The 17,123-nt window shown below is 35.9% G+C and overlaps 1 protein-coding gene and 1 pseudogene across 4 annotated transcripts in view; both read right to left on the reverse strand.

The window, feature by feature from the left end:
* COL14A1 (collagen type XIV alpha 1 chain) overlaps positions 1-17,123 on the reverse strand; it is a 239,414-nt gene that overhangs the window by 212,754 nt on the left and 9,537 nt on the right. The window lies entirely within an intron of this gene.
* On the reverse strand, positions 8,345-11,631 carry LOC130682839 (protein limb expression 1 homolog; annotated as a pseudogene).

The following is a 17,123-nucleotide window of genomic DNA, read 5'->3' on the forward strand; positions in this document are numbered from 1 at the left end:
CTTGAAGAAGGAAGAACAATCCCAAATGAATAGTCTAACATCAGAATTATTGAAACTGGAAAAAGAAGAACAAATGAGGCCTAAAGTCAGCACAAGAAGGGACATAATAAAGATCAGAGAAGAAATAAACAAAATCGAGAAGAATAAAACAATAGCAAAAATCAATGAAACCAAGAGCTGGTTCTCTGAGAAAATAAACAAAATAGATAAGTCATTGGCCAACTTATTAAGAGAAAAAGAGAATCAACAAAAATCAACAGAATCAGAAATGAGAACGGAAAAATCAAGACAGACTCCACAGAAATACAAAGAATTATTAAAGACTACTATGAAAACCTGTATGTCAACAAGCTGGAAAACCTAGAAGAAATGGACAACTCCCTAGAAAAATACAACCTTCCAAGACTGACCCAGAAAGAAACACAAAAGTTAAACAAACCAATTATGAGCAAAGAAATTGAAATGGTAATCAAAAAACTACCCAAGAAGAAAACCCCTGGGCCGGATGGATTTACCTCGGAATTTTATCAGATACACAGAGAAGACATAATACCCATTCTCCTTAAAGTTTTCCAAAAAATAGAAGAGGAGGGAATACTCCCAAACTCATTCTATGAAGGCAACATCACCCTAATACCAAAACCAGGCAAAGACACCACCAAAAAAGAAAATTACAGACCAATACCCCTGATGAATGTAGATGCAAAAATACTCAATAAAATATTAGCAAACCGAATTCAAAAAATACATCAAAAGGATCATACACCATGACCAAGTGGGATTCATCCCAGGGATGCAAGGATGGTACAACATTCAAAAAACCATCAACATCATCCACCACATCAACAAAAAGAAAGACAAAAACCACATGATCATCTCCATAGATGCTGAAAAAGCATTTGACAAAATTCAACATCCACTCATGATAAACATTCTCAGCAAAATGGGTATAGAGGGCAAGTACCTCAACATAATAAAGGCCATCTATGATAAACCCACAGCCAACATTATACTGAACAGCGAGAAGCTGAAAGCTTTTCCTCTGAGATCGGGAACAAGACAGGGATGCCCACTCTCCCCACTGTTATTTAACATAGTACTGGAGGTCCTAGCCACGGCAATCAGACAAAACAAAGAAATACAAGGAATCCAAATTGGTAAAGAAGTCAAACTGTCACTATTTGCAGATGACATGATACTATACATAAAAAACCCTAAAGACTCCACTCCAAAACTACTAGAACTGATATCAGAATACAGCAAAGTTGCAGGATACAAAATTAACACACAGAAATCTGTGGATTTCCTATACACTAACAATGAACCAATAGAAAGAGAAATCAGGAAGACAACTCCATTCACAATTGCATCAAAAATAATAAAATACCTAGGAATAAACCTAATCAAAGAAGTGAAAGACCTATACCCTGAAAACTACAAGTTACTCTTAAGAGAAATTAAAGGGGACACTAACAAATGGAAACTCATCCCATGCTCTTGGCTAGGAAGAATTAATATCATCAAAATGGCCATCCTGCCCAAAGCAATATACAGATTTGATGCAATCCCTATCAAATTACGAGCAACATTCTTCAGTGAACTGGAACAAATAGTCCAAAAATTCATATGGAAACACCAAAGACCCCGAATAGCCAAAGCAATCCTGAGAAAGAAGAATAAAGTGGGGGGGATCTCACTCCCCAACTTCAAGCTCTACTACAAAGCCATAGTAATCAAGACAATTTGGTACTGGCACAAGAACAGAGCCACAAACCAGTGGAACAGATTAGAGACTCCAGACATTAACCCAAACACATATGGTCAATTAATATTTGATAAAGGAGCCATGGACATACAATGGGGAAATGACAGTCTCTTCAACAGATGGTGCTGGCAAAACTGGACAGCTACATGTAGGAGAATGAAACTGGACCATTGTCTAACGCCATACACAAAAGTAAATTCAAAATGGATCAAAGACCTGAATGTAAGTCATGAAACCATAAAACTCTTAGAAAAAAACATAGGCAAAAACCTCTTAGACATAAGCATGAGTGACCTCTTCTTGAACATATCTCCCCGGGCAAGGAAAACAACAGCAAAAATGAACAAGTGGGACTATATTAAGCTGAAAAGCTTCTGTACAGCAAAAGACACCATCAATAGAACAAAAAAGGAACCCTACAGTATGGGAGAATATATTTGTAAATGACAGATCCGATAAAGGCTTGACGTCCAAGATATATAAAGAGCTCACCCACCTCAACAAACAAAAAACAAATAATCCAATTAAAAAATGGGCAGAGGAACTGAACAGACAGTTCTCCAAAAAAGAAATACAGATGGCAAACAGACACATGAAAAGATGCTCCACATCGCTAGTTATCAGAGAAATGCAAATTAAAACCAAAATGAGGTATCACCTCACACCAGTAAGGATGGCTACCATCCAAAAGACAAACAACAAATGTTGGCGAGGTTGTGGAGAAAGGGGAACCCTCCTACAGTGCTGGTGGGAATGTAAATTAGTTCAACCATTGTGGAAAGCAGCATGGAGGTTCCTCAAAATGCTCAAAATAGACTTACCATTTGACCCAGGAATTCCACTCCTAGGAATTTACCCCAAGAATGCAGCACGCAAGTTTGAAAAACACAGATGCACCCCTATGTTTATCACAGCACTATTTACAATAGCCAAGAATTGGAAGCAACCTAAGTGTCCATCAGTAGATGAATGGATAAAGAAGATGCGGTACATATACACAATGGAATATTACTCAGCCATAAGGAGAAAACAAATCTTATCATTTGCAACAACATGGATGGAGCTAGAGAGTATTATGCTCAGTGAAATAAGCCAAGCGGAGAAAGAGAAATACCAAATGATTTCACTCACCTGTGGAGCATAAGAACAAAGGAAAAACTGAAGGAACAAAACAGCAACAGAATCACAGAACCCAAGAATGGACTAACAGGTACCAAAGGGAAAGGGACTGGGGAAGATGGGTGGGTAGGGAGAGATAAGGGGGGGAAGAAGAAAGGGGGTATTATGATTAGCATGCATAATGGGGGGTGGGAGAAAGGGGAGGGCTGTACAACACAGAGAAGACAAGTAGTAATTATACAACATTTTGCTATGCTGATGGACAGTGATTGTAAGGGGGTTTATGGGGGGGACCTGGTATAGGGGAGAGCCTAGTAAACATAATGTTCTTCAAGTAATTGTAGATTAATGATACCAAAAAAGAAAAAAGAAAAGGGGGATTACTCCCTGATAGGATAAAACTAACTGCAAATCCCGATTAATGCATGCTTTAAATATCCTTAATTTTGATCATTTAAAGGGTGTCAGATGATCAGCTATGGAAGTACATTTTTCTGATAATATTCCTTTCTCTTAAAAAAAAAAAAGGCGGTTCCTGTGTGGTGATCTACAATAAGTTCTTCACAATGATATAAAGGGCATATCAAAGTGTGGGCAAAGCAAAGGGTTTGTTTGTGTTTATACAGAGGATCAAAGCCTAATTTGGCTACCCAGAAAACGAATTAAGATACAATATGAAGAAGAACTTCCAACATCAACATCCTCTGGAAGAGTCATTCCAGAAGATGATCATCAAAAAACTTCAACAAAGATCCTGGTGCTGTTGCAGTTGTAGCTGCATTCATCCCACCGGTTCCTGGACTTGCCATTGGAATGAAGAAGGAGATATCTAAGCTGGCCTGTGCATACAGTAAAACAACAAATTTGACTGGATCTATACTCTCGGAACTCAACCAAGAATTAGGAGAAGTGCAAGTTGCAGTGCTCCAAAATCTTGCGACTATAGACTATCTACTGTTAAAAGAACATATGGGATGTGAACAGTTCCCAGGAATGTGTTGTTTTAATTTGTCTGATTTTTCTCAAAATATTCAAACTCAGTTAGACAATATCCATCATATCATTGGTAAGTTTTCACAAATGCCTAGGGTGCCTAACTGGTTTTCTTGGTTTCACTGGATGGCTGGTAATTGTAGGTCTGCTTTGGTTATGTAGCTGTATTCCTATTATGTTAATGTGTGCACGCAATTTAATTATTAATTTAAAACCTATACATGCTTATGTTACACTACAAGAAGATATGTCAAAGAAATAATCAATCTTCCCATGTTTTCTTCTGCCTGCTACTTCTATAGCTCCTCTTCTTCCTTCATAATTACAATCCCTAAGTAGAATTCGTGCCTCATATCGAATTTACCGTGTATCATAATTCTTCCAAGTGGTAAAGATACCTCAAGACAAATGCTGGGCATAGAAGCCACAGGGCATAAATCTGCAAAAAAGTAAAAAGCTAACCTTTTCAAAGAATATTGCTTCTCTCTCACTTACCAACTTGACATTTCCCTGTATGGCCCCAGAAGATGACTGGTTAGCCAGAGACGGGTAAGATTCCTCAAGGGAGGAACAACGTAAGACAGGCACAGTTGCAGGGGGGCCATCAGGTGAGAAATTGGGGATCAACAGAGGTGAGGCTTAGAACCTCAGCCCCCCTGTTTTGAGAGAAATCTTCTGCATCCGTGGATGTTTTGTTGCCCTTGTCTAGCTTGGATTAATACTTAGTCTACAGGCACACACCTGATCATCTACATTTGCCCTCTTACAGCACTAAACTATGTTTTCTACCTTTATCTTGCATCTACCTACCACTTCAGCATTTTATTAAAAATAATAATAATAATAATAATAATAATAAGGGAGAAATGTGGGATTCACATATAAATCAAGTATAAAAATCAAACGAATAATCATAATTGACCTGATTTATAGTTCATGATGCGTGATCAAAACCGAACGTTTCTGTGATATGACTGCCCTTGCACTGTTCACCATGTAAGAACTTATTCACTGTGTAAGGACTTGTTCACCATGTAAAAACTTGTTCGTTATGCTTCCGAAGATTGGAAACTGTTGAGAATTAGGTTGGGGTTGATTAATGATTGTGCATTGAGTCCCCTATACAGAATTTTATTGTGGTTAACGACCATATGATCAATAAATATGAAAGATGCCCTCTCAAAAAAAAGAAAAAAAAACATTTCGGAGGAGAAATTCTGAGTCCTTTCCTCAGAGATAAAAGAAAGTATGCACTTTTTGCTATCTATTTTTCCCTTACTGAAATGTGAATATTTTCTAATCACAGTAAAAGTCCTTTTACAATATATACATTATATATTATAATGCAACATCACAGTATTTTTATTATCTATCTAATACAGGTAACACTGCAGTGCACACCCTTATTCACATCTCCTTAAATACATGACTTTTGATTTCCTTTTGCTACATTTCCAGTTTGGAGCTGCTAGGTTAAAAAACAAGATGCATATTTTTGAGTACATATGTACCTAAGTCCCTACAGAAAATGATACTGACTTGCAATTCCTCCAGCATCTTATATACATCTCATATGAGTACCAAGTAAATCACTTATACCATCACAGAAGTTGTTTTCAACATATGCTGATTTGATAGGCAAAATGTGATCATCCCAATATCATCTTAATTTGACTTTCTTCATAACCAGTAAAATGTAACATTTTGTGTTTGTGGGCTATTTATACTTTTTAAAAAATGTCTGTTCATATCTTTTACCTATTTTGTCATTGATGTATGAGAACTCTTTATATATTATTAATTTTACCATATATATTTTTTTCAGTTTATTTCTTGCCTTTCAATTTCAATTATTGGGTCAAGAAATTTTTTAAGTTAAGGTGTCTGACTTGAACTTTTTCTTTATGGTTTCTGATTCAATGTCATGAGCAAAATGATCTTTTTCACCCCAAGTATATTTCTGGTTACATTAATTTTTAGTTTCATTTGTGAAAGAAATTTTGGATTATTTTTTAATATAGAAAGGATGCTGATTTGTTTTATAATAGGCAACCATTCTAAACTCTTATTAGCTCTATATTTTTTCAAATTAATTTGTTGGAATTTCCAGGTTGACAACTACATCATCTGCAACCAATGTGTTTTTTGTTTGTTTTTATTGTATAGGCCAGTTTTAAAACCATTGTTTTACTAGGAATGGCTCAAATATTTCGCTAATCCACTAGTAGTTGGGTTCAGGTATACTTTCTCCTTCTGTTAAAAAACATTCTTCACGGCAAGTGGGGAGGGAGGGAGAAGGGGATTGAGGGGTGTTCTGTTTAGTACACATGGTGTGGGGGATCATGGGGAGAACAGTGTAGCACAGAGAAGGCACATAGTGGATCTCTGGCATCTTGCTGCACTGATGGACAGTGACTGCATTGGGGTATGGGTGGGGACTTGATAATGTGGGTAAATGTAGTAACCACATAGTTTTTTCATGTGAAACCTTCATAAGAGTGTATATCAATCATATCTTAATAAAAAATTTAAGAAAATATTCACTTTTTTTCATTCCAGTATTGTTAATATACGACCTTACATTGGTTTCCAATGTTCAACAAAGTGGTTCAACATTTATCTATATTATTAAAACCTCATCCCCACCAGTGTGGTTGCTACTATCAGCATAGAAAGATGTTACAGAATCACTGACTATATTCTCCACGCTGTACTACCATCCCTATGACCAGTTTACATTGTGACTGTGAATTATTGTGCCCCTTTACCCCCCTCTCCCTTCCCCCTAACCCATCCCAACTGCTCTCCCTCAGTAACCACTGGTCACTTTTCAGTATCTGTGAGTTTACTGCTTTTTTGTTCCTTCAGTTTTGCTTTGTTGTTATACTCCACAAATAAGTGAAATCATATGGTATTTGTCTTTCTCCACCTGGCTTATTTCACTGAGCATAATATCCTCTAGCTCCATCCATGTTGGTGCAAATGGAAAGATTTCCTTTCTTTTTATGGCTGAGTAATATTCTATCATGTATATGCACCACATCTTTTTTATCCATTCATCTATTGATGGACACTGAGGTTGCTTCCATATCTTGGCTATTGCAAATAGTGCAGCAATAAATATAGGGGTATATATATCTTTTTGAATCAGGGATTTTTTTTTCTTCGGGAAAATTCCTGAAAGTGGGATTACTGGATCAAATGGTATTTCTAATTTAGTTTTTAGAGGAACCTCCATACTGCTTTCCACAGAAGCTGCACCAATTTACGTTCCCATCAACAGTGTAGGATGGTTCCCATTTCTCCTGCCATTGGCGTTCTAGTCAATATTTGTTATTTCTTGTCTTTTGAATAATGGCCATTCTGACTGGTGTGAAGTGATATCTCATTGTGGTTTTAATTTGCACTTCCCTGATGATTAGTGATGCGGAGCATCTTTTCATGTGCCTGTTGGCCATTTGTATTTCTTCTTTGGGAAATATCTGTTCAGGTTCTCAGCCCATTTTTTGGTTGGATCATTTGTTTTTTAGGTGTTGAAGGACATGACTTCTTTATATATTTTGAATGTTAACCCCTTATCAGATGAGTCATTTATGACTATATCCTCCCATACTGTAGGATGCCTCTTCATTTTTCACTGAGAGTATTTTTTTCACTCCAGAATATATGCTGAATTGCATTTTTGACATTTCACCTATTGAGATGTTCATATTTTTCACCTTTGTGTCTTAGTGTAGTTAATTATTTTGATAATGTCTAATATTAATCTATCTTTGCAACACAGAAATAAATCCTACCTGTCCATGGAAATTATTGTGTGTTTTAGCTTTAATATAATTATTATGGTTTTGGCTCTCAACCAAGGCATTTTTAAAAGATGACAAAGTTGTATTGTTTCTTTAAAGAAGATTCTAGTAACTTAAACTTAATAATGACACTACATTTAAGCTACTGGTTGTTTATGTTCTTGCACAACAACAAAGACAACCAAAGTTTCCTTCTCTCTAATTCCTAAGGACCTAATCAAATGCAAGCACTCTTTGTTACATGCTATTGATTTTTTAAAGTGTTTTGAACTTTAAAATGCCTATGATTTTCTCTATTATAGATACATGTCTATGATAGCACAAAATAAAAACAAATCAATTCAAGTTACCTGTTTGCAAGTTAAAAGTGAGAATGATTGATTTCAGGACTCATAAAAATTGGATATTAATTCTTCTTGAGGAACAAGCGAATACTATCTTAGTTTATGTTTATCTCCAAATGGAAGAGGGTGGGTTTTAAAAATCATTAGTATAGAGATATTTTAAGCCACATTAAATTTATCTAGTATTTTCATACTATTACCATTTCAAGAACTTTGATAGATCCAGTTAAAATCCCTATTTGTAGCTTTGAATTATAACTATTGGAGTGTAAGCTATCTCTTAGTTTACAAAGTTTGGGAAGAAACTCTAACCCTTGCATGTTTTTAAAAAGCAATATTGTTTATTACATCCCAGATATTTTTTTAAAAGTCTATCATATTATTTCTCTCAGTCCTGGCTACTGTTCTTTTGAGGGAATCTACACTGGCCCCATTCTCTGAAACAAAATATATCATCTAGTGAGGCACATATCAGCCAGGCTTTAGGTGGGAGCCAGTCCTGGGAATATTTTTCAAACAATCCTGTGTATGGAGTTCAGGAGAATCTTCAGGAGTTTGAAGAATGTAATGAGAAAATTGCATTGAGTGGGTATTGGGTCCTGTGAAAGTCCTGCTACTTTCAGATTCTGTGGATAGAAAGAGTAGGAGGATTAGTACAGGCATCAGGTAGTAACTATAGATGCTAAAGCCTCTGGTGACCCCCTTCAAAAAGCTTCCTAATGTTAGAGTCCAGCCTCTTCCATCCTTGGGGACACCTGGGACCCAGCTTTGCCAGTGCTAAGCACACAGGGCCATGTGATTCAGCAGATCACCACTGGGTGAGGAAGTGACAAGGCCACAGTAAAGCTGCGTCAAGGCTAAGCTCATGATTTCTTTCTTTTCTATGTAAAACCACAGTTATCCTGCATTGCTTCCTCTTACTCCCTCAAGGCCATTCATTGCTCTTGAGAGAGCATTCCTGGTGCCTCCTACTCCTTTACGATCCAGTCCAGGACCATGTGGCTGCTCATTTTTTCATCTAGAAACATTGGAAATAGCAGATGACTTCCTGTTGGGAATGCTGTGTTTCACAAAGGGCTTTTAGGCTTCTCTTCTAGTGCAACAGTTGGAAAATGGTCATCAGCTCCTGGAATTCCAAACATGATCTTACCCATGTTTGACTAACATGGAGTGATGGACTTGGGTGCTGATGCTGGAGCCATGAGCTCATCTAGAATGCCACTGATGTAGACAATGGCTTCCTGCACACTTGCCATTATGAATTCCTTGATGCTCCTGCAAGAGGGCAGTCCACTGAAGAAGGCGTTGACCAGGACAGGACCACTTCAGTGGCATCCTGTCAGGCTTCAGCTCTTCTTAAGCAGCACTGAAAGGAGTGTCCCCCTGAGAGGATGATACAATGCACAAAGGGTGGTCCAGGAGATAGCATGGACTTGTACACCACTACAGCTTCACTTGGGGAAGCAGCCCTTCGCTACTGCTTGCTTTCCCAAAGTTCCTGTTGCATTGATACAATATTCAAGTCTGGAGATGAGAGCCTGGTCTCTGTGGGGCAAGATTTGGCCAGTGTTGTGTCTAGGGCAATCCAAGGATTTGTCCATCTTGAGTCTGCCTATACAAGCCTTCTGCACATGTTCTCATGCCTGAATTTTTACATCCTGGATGGCATTTGTGCAGCTCATTGATGCACTGGGTTACAAAAGAATCCCTTTAATATCTGCCATTCAGACATTTCCCAGAGTCTAAAGACTCCTCATGGAACCCTCTTCCCAGACTAAATTATTCTTTGTTGTACCCATTTGTTATTGTTTTTATATAATGTCAACATTGATGAATACATAATGCCAATTTTTTGGATCTATATTAATTTGGATCTCTATTAATAGCCAATATGATAGTTTTGTTTTCTTTTTTGGCATCAAGATTATTCTAGCTTGATAAAGAAAGATTTTCATATTTTCATTGTTTTATAATAGCTCAAATATATGAGAATAACCTATTCTCTAAAGACCTATGAATAATTTGAGTGAGAAAAATCATATGGGCATATATCCCTTTTTGTATCTAATTCCTGCACAACTTATTAAACTTTTCTTGTTTATAGATCTACTTATATCTTCTACTTCTTTGTTCTAGCTTGGGTATTTTCACATTAAATTATTCTTATTTTGATTTTCAAATTTATTAGCATAGAGTTGCATGATCTCAACTTAGAACATATCTTTCCTGGTTATATCTCCACTGTATTATATTAAAGTGGTATGTTCGTGACTTCTCTCTCCAGAATAGAAAAGCTTTATATATTTGTCCACTTTGCAGTATTTTTGAGGACAAGTTTTTTTACTTGTCACTGTTATCTTTTTGCTTTCTGATTCATTTATTTCTGCATTTACCACTAGTCACTGCTTCCTTTGACTTTTCTGATTTTTAAAAACATTTCTGTTGTCCTTTGTAATGTGTTTTTTGACTCCTTCATCAAAGTAATATTATTCTTTATTTGATGCCATCGATTTTCCTCTGAATATGCTTTAGCAGCATCACATAAGATTAAATTTTTTTTAAACCAAGAGTTAATTCAGTGAATGTAGCAAAGCAGAATTCTATAAACCCTCAAAGCAATATGACACAGCACTTGAACCTCTGATATTCTGGTTCTATTTCAGAGTATATAGTATATCCACAGAAATAAGTAGTTTATTTCACTCAAAAAATATTTTCTGGCAAGTACTTTTTCAATAATATCTAACAGCAATCTAGCAGGCAACTCTTTCGTGTTGCCAGTTAAAGGAAGATCAGTACGTTAAAGAATGTACTCCACTGTGCTTAGGGATCCAAAAAGCACCTTCCCCTCCTAGCCTACCGTATTTCCAAAATGCTAATGACTAAAGAATAGTTCCTTGGATTAAGACACACACTGGAAGCTCCTTAAAACTCCTAATGGAATAGGCAATACGTTACGTGACTAATATATTAGCCTACAATTTTTTTTTTTTTTTTTTTTTTAGCCTGGATTACTTTACTATAGATTAGTAAACCAACCATTTGTGAGGGGACAGAGGAAATGGAACAAATGCTGAGTAAATTTTGATGAAATAAAGGAGCTAAAGCCCTCAGGCCTATATAGAACCCTAATTATACAGAGGCTAGCAGAACAAGATGGGGTGGATTATTCAAAAGGATGTAACGCTCATGTGGACAGAAGGCATGAAAGGGGATTTGAAAAGATATGGGAGCAGGATTCAGCCCTATGAGAACAGAGACACCGATAAATCTGCCGGTCACCCAGACAGCTGTCCATGACACCCCAAAACACATCAGAATTGCTCTCAACTCAGACAAAATATTCTAAGGTTCTGTCCCCCAACATTATAACCATAGGTTTCAACCAGAACAAAGCAAAGAGAGGGAGAGGAAGGAAAGAGGCCACATCTGCCTTTTTAGCATGCACTTTAAGATCAGGCGACTTTTATCAGATATCACCTGACCATATTTTAACATAGGAGAAAAAGATCCTTATCCAAGCCACAATGCAATCAATAGCTTTTCTCTGTTCTTGTCCAAGCATGGCAGTATCTGTGGCTAGGTGTTTTGAAACAATAATTAACATGCCACATTGGAAGTTAATCTGCATTCCACATAATTTAAATAAATACATCAATTAATTAAGTAGTGCTCCCCTAGTTGGTGAACTTTTATTTTTAAACTGAGCATTATTTATATGGAAAAAAAATTGTGGCCATGGCTTATCTTTAAATTCTTCTTTTTTTTGTTGTTTATTTTTAAATTAGGATGAGTAATACCATATTGGGAGAAATGGAATTTTAGTTTTCCCAAGGTTTTCTGCCAAGTCTACAAATTTTGGACAGTAAAATAGGGACAAGAAAACTCCCAATTCCTATGAAAGTGCCATGAGATATTTCAACATTTACCAAAATGTCAAAGCCTAATTTGTTGAAGCTCTGCCCAAAGCCTGCCCAAAACAAATAACTCTGGTTTAGGGTTGGTTTTTTTTTGGTTTAAAAACATCATGTTAGAAATGGCTACATAGCTCTAAGTTCAGAAGGTATAAACACAATTTGGGAAAACTTGATAATGTTTGGAACAAGTTTTCTCAAAACACTGACAATTTTGTAATCAGTAACCTAAAACTATCCCCACTGGGTCTAACTCACCCTTCTTCTACTTCATGTGTTTGTTTTGTTTAATCTTATTTGTACAGTTAAGTTTAACAAGGAGCAAAGTCCCTGAGTACATCTAGTTTTATCAAAATTCCTTAAAATATTTATTCTAAAGTTTTTGTAAACCACTCATACACACACATACACACACATTCACACATACACATTTGCACAGACTTACACACATTTATACACTCAAACCTTGGCTGATGTCCTATTCAATCAGTGCTACTTACAAAAAAGCCATAAACTTAAAGAAAAGTGTCACAAGCCATTTAGCATGCCAGGCTCTGGGAGAGTTTGTTATTTATAATATTGGAATTTTCATTCCAACAATCCCTTATGAAAAGTTCTTTTATATAACCAAAGCTCTCTACTTGGTCCTAAGGAAGATATAACACCTCATACTATATAATCCCTGCTCTCAGTGATCTCACAAAATTTTTTAAGAAAGATCACAAGAAAATATAATGCTAAGCTAAGAGAAATAAGTATGAACTAGAACAAAGAGGTAGTACAAATAGTTAGGAAAATAGTTTGACAATAACCTGCAAGGGGTCCTTGACTAACTGGTTTAACCAATCTATGACTTGGTTTCTTTATCAATAAAATTTGCAAATTAACAACTACTTTATAGGATGATTATGCTAATGCACTTAAAACCTATAGCTCTTAGAAAGTTCTAACTAGCAGTATTGTTAGCAACAGGTTGAGAGAATACAAAGGAAAAGGGAGTGATAACAATCAATTAAATTGCTGCTTAGGTAGATACCAAAGGAGGAGGGAGAATCACAAAATTTTCATCTCCCCACATTAAGGCTGAGAGAATCACTTGGCAAAAAGATTTCAGCAAAAATTGAAGAGCCAGATAATGACAGAATTGCAATTATTTGCATTGGTGAACTGCTTTAAACATTTCAAAATACATTCCTATCTATTTCTATCATTTTCCAGATGACAGCTCTATATGAGTTCAAAATAATTAACCATATGAAGACATGGAAGATTTGATCTAAGAAAAAGACTTTGCAGTTCTAGTTGGCAAGTTCATGCAAAAAAGGTTTGAAAGAAATGTGGGATGTTTAAGCATATTTTAAGCCTGGGAAAAATAAGAATCAGAGGCAACTAAAGAATATCTTCAAGTATTTGAAAAGCTTTCATGTGGAAGATAAAACAAAATTATTTTGTGAGCTTCTGCAAATAAAAAGAACAGAATCAATGGACTGGTCCCCAGAAATGTGGATTTGGATATAAAAATTCTTTGACTATTAGAACAGTTTCTTCTCTTTTACTAGAATTCGGACACAGAAACTGGCTAGCTTTTACCCGTAAGAGATGTAACAGAAGGTATTACTGAATTTGTGGTTCGGAGAACCGGACAAAATGAGCTCTAAGATGCCTTCCCCAATTTTACATTGTTTATTTTAAATGTCCACTCGATAGAAAGAGAATTTGTCAATTGATGACCTACATCATTCAGATTTGTAGAAAAAAATGTAAAATCTAAAACAGGTGTAGTTTACAGGCACGCCTTGTTTTATTCACTTTGTGTTTTTTTTGTGCTTTATAGATACATAGCATTTTTTTTGATATTGTTAATGTACGATTACTTGAACAACATTATGGTTACTAGACTCTCCCTATTATCAAGTCCCCCCCACATACCCCATTACAGCATCAGTGTACTAAGATGCTATAGAATCATTACTTGTCTTCTCTGTAGATATATAGCATTTTTTTTAACAAACTGATGGTTCGTAGCAATCCTGCATGCAAGTCTATCCAGTACCATTTTTCCAGGAGCATTTGATCACTTCACATCTCTGTGTCACATTTTAGTAATTCTCATAATATTTCAGTTTTTCATTATTTTTATATTTGTTATAGTGATCCATGATCAGTGATCAGTGATGTCACTACTGTAATTATTTGGGGGCTCCATGAACACTCAGATAAGCCAGCAAACTTGATCAATAAATGGTGTATGTGTTCTCAATGCTCCATCCACCAACTAATCCCCTCTCCTGCCCTCTCCTCAGACCTTCCTATTTCCTGAGATTCACAATATTGGAATTAGGCCAATTAATAGCCTTACACTGGCCACTAGGTGCTCAAGGAAAAGGAAGAGTCACATGTCTCTCACTTTAAATTAAAAGGTAGAAATGATTAAGCTTAGTGTGGAAGACATGTCAAAAGCCAAGACAGGCCAAAAGCTAGGCTTCTTGCACCAAACAGTCAGCCAAGTTGTCAATGTAAAATAAAAGTTCTTCAAGGAAATTAAAAATACTACTCCAGTGAACACATGAATGATAAGAAAGTAAAACAGCCTTATTGCCAATATGGAGAAAGTCTGAGTGGATAGAGGATCAAACCAGCCACAACACTGCTTAAACCAAAGCTTAAACCAGAACAAACCCTAGCTCTCTTCAATTTTATGAAGGCTGAGAGAAATGAGGAATCTGCAGAGGAAAAGTCTAAAACTAGCAGAGGTTGGTTCACAAGGTTTAAGGAAAGAAGTTGTCTCCATAGCACCAAAGTGCAGATGAAGCACAAGTGCTGATATAGAAGCTGCAGCAAGTTATCTAGAAGATCTAGCTAAGATAATTAATGAAGATGACTATACTAAACAAGATTTTCAATGCAGACAAAACAACCTTCTATTGTAAGTAGGTGTTACTTAAGACTTTCATAGCTAGAAAGTTCAATGCCTAGCTTCAAAGGACAACCTGACTCTCTTGTTAGAGGTTAGTGGCTAATACATCTAGTGATATTAAGCTGAAGTCAATGATCACTTACCATTATGAAAACACTAGAACCCTTAAGAATTATGCTAAATCTACTCTGCCTGTACTCTGTAAACAGATGACAGCACATCTGTTTACAACATGGCTTACTGAATATTTTTAGGCCATTATTGAGAACTATTGCTCATAAAAAAAGATTCCTTGCAAATTCTCACAGACAATGTACCTGGGCAACCCCAAGAGCTCTGATGGACATGGACAACAGGATTAATGTTGTTTTCATGCCTGCAAACACAATATCCATTCAGCAGCCCAAAGGGTCATTTCAACTTTCAAGTTTTATTATCTAAGAAATCCATTTCCTAAAGCTGCAGCTATCACAGTGATTCCTCTGATGAATAAGGGCAAAGTAAATTGAAAACCTTCTGGAAAGAATTCACCACTCTAGATGCCATTAAGAATATCTGTGATTTCATAGAGGCTGAACAACATGCTTCTGAATGATCAATGGATCAATGAACAAATCAAAACAGAAATCAAGCAATACATGGGGACAAATGAAAACAAAAATTCAACAGTTCAAAATATGTGGGATGCAGCAAAAGTAGTTCTAAGAGGGAAGCACATAATATAGGCTTACCTCAAAAAACAATAACAATCCCAAATAAACAGTCTAAACTCACAATTAAAGAAACTAGAAGCAAAGAATAAATGAAATCCAAAGTTAGTAGAAGAAGAGACATAATAAAGATCAGAACAGAAATACACAAGACAGAGGAGAATAAAACACTAGAAAAAAATTAATGAGACCAAGAGCTGGTTCTTTGAGACAATAAACAAAATAGACAAACCCATAGCCAGACTTGTCAAGAAAAAAAAGTGCATAAATAAACAAAATTAGAAATGAAAAAGTAGTCACAGAGGATAACACAGAAATACAAAGAATTATTAGAGACCTCTATGAAGACTTATATGCCAATAAATGGACAGCCTAGAAGAAAAGGAAAAATTCCTAGAAAAATACAGGCTTCCAAGACTGACTCAGGAAGAAACAGAAAATCTGACAGACCAATTACCAGCAATTAAATTGAATTGTTAACCAAAAAACTCCAAAAGAACAAAATTCTAGAACCAGATGGCTTCACAGCTGAATTCTACCAAACAATTAAAGAAGAGCTAATAATCATCCTCCTTAAAGTATTATAAATGGTAAGAGAGAAGGGAAAACTTCCAAACACATTCTATAAGGCCGGCATCACTCTAATACCAAAACCAGACAAAGATACAACAAAAAAAAGAGGAAATTACAGACCAGTATCCCTGATGAACATAGATGCAAAAATCCTCAACAAAATATGAGAAAACCAAATTCAAAAATACATCAAAAAGATAATCCATCATGACCAAGTGGAATTTACTCCAGGGATTCAAGGATAGTATAATATTTGTAAATCAACCACATAAACAAAAAGAGGGATAAAAACCACATGATCATCTCAATAGATGCCAAAAAAGCATTTGACAAAATTCAACATCCATTCATGATAAATCTCTCAACAAAATGGGCATAGAGGGTACATACCTCAACATAAAAAAGGCCATATATACAACAAACCCATAGCCAACATCATACTAAATGGCAAAAAACTGAAAACTTTTCTTCTAAGATCATAAATAAGAAAATAATGTCCACTGTCACCAATTTTATTCAACAAAGTACTGGAGGTCCTAGCCATTGCTATCAGACAACAGGCATCCAATTTGGTAAGGAAGAAGTTAAATTGTCAATATTTTCAGATGACATGTCATACATAGAAAACCCTAAAGACTTCACCAAAAAACTATTAAAACTAATAACTGTCCTCAGCAATGTTGCAGGATACAAAATTAATACACAGAAATCTGCTGCATTCCTGTATACTAACAACGAAAGGCAAACAGGGAAATCAGGAAAACAACTTCATTTACAATTTAATCAAAAAAGAATAAAATACCTAGGAATAAACCTAACCAAGGTGAAAGACCTATACACTGAAAACTATAAGACACTCATGAGAGAAATTAAAGAAGAAACAAATAAGTGGAAATCTATCCCATACTTGTGGATAGGAAGAATTAATATTGTCAAAATGACCATCATGCCCAAAGCCATTTAAAGATTCAGTGCAATCCCT

Source organism: Manis pentadactyla, chromosome 3 (genome assembly GCF_030020395.1).
Source record: "Manis pentadactyla isolate mManPen7 chromosome 3, mManPen7.hap1, whole genome shotgun sequence".
Classification (NCBI taxonomy): Eukaryota; Metazoa; Chordata; class Mammalia; order Pholidota; family Manidae; genus Manis; species Manis pentadactyla.